The following is a 1,127-nucleotide window of genomic DNA, read 5'->3' as shown; positions in this document are numbered from 1 at the left end:
AAGGTGCATAATACCAGCTTAAAAGACGTACTGCTCAAAGGCCCAGACCTCTTACGACCGCTCGTAGGTATTCTAATGCGTTTTCGCGAAGATGAAATTCTTTCTGCGATCAATTTTCCCTGGACTCCTAGACACAAATACACCCCCTGATCTAAGGGTGCATGCGATTAATTCGGCATAGGGCTCATTCGAAAGGGCACGATTTAGCCTTTAATTTCTGACATATACAAAATTTGTAGCACGTCAGGGTTCAGCTCTACAATTTTTCGAAAATGTCCAAAAACGCTGTTTTTAGGGGTTTCAACCCCTTTTTTCTCGAAAACGTGATGTGATGGGAAGTTTTGGACCCCAGATTCGTGTTCAGCACGAAAAATCCGTTCGGAAACACCAGGTCCCGTCTTATTCGCAAAACCCTTGTAGACCAGTGTTATTAAACGGTTATCCAAAAGAACATGCTTTAATAAATAATCATTATGAATATTAATCATTATTTAACAGGTCTTGTATAATTGAATACGTACTCGCTTTAATGGTTTACAATATACCCAGATAAAAGTTATAATATTTTGTGTACTTTATTGTATTAAACTGTCGAAGTCAAATAAAACAGGGCATGAATAAATCGTTTTGTATTTGGTTCAAGTCTGGTCATTTTCGAACTAGTTCGGTTTCAGTCAGGAAATTCTAGTTGTAAACTGGTATTTTGCCTGACTAGTTTGGGGTTTCACTGCAAGGAACATACACACACATATGTATATGAACGGCCGCCAAAGCGACAAGAACAGCGAAGAAAATAAAAACAAAATCACTTCGATTTGACTTCAACCGTTCGCTTTACGAAACGTCGAAATATACAAACGCATATTGGCTAGCTTAACATACGTACATATGTATGTACTTCTATTTGGCCTCGATACTTCGCTTGAAGTCTATGAGCAGACATACAGTGACGGGCAAAACTTTAACATGGTGTAACACTTTTTACTTCAGCCATCGCTATCTTTTCAAGTTCTAACGACTTTCATACTTTTGTTGTATATTCTTTGTTGGCGCGCAATAAGTCTGTGCAGCCTTAAGTTACTAGTTTAATAAATTTGTACCATAAATTGCAACCTTGCGGATGTATG

The sequence above is a fragment of the Rhagoletis pomonella genome, unplaced genomic scaffold (genome assembly GCF_013731165.1).
Source record: "Rhagoletis pomonella isolate Grant_MI unplaced genomic scaffold, Rhpom_1.0 Rhpom_scaffold_00006, whole genome shotgun sequence".
NCBI classification, from domain to species: domain Eukaryota; kingdom Metazoa; phylum Arthropoda; class Insecta; order Diptera; family Tephritidae; genus Rhagoletis; species Rhagoletis pomonella.
The sequence above is the reverse complement of the archived record's forward strand: the minus strand, read 5'-3'. Positions refer to the sequence as shown.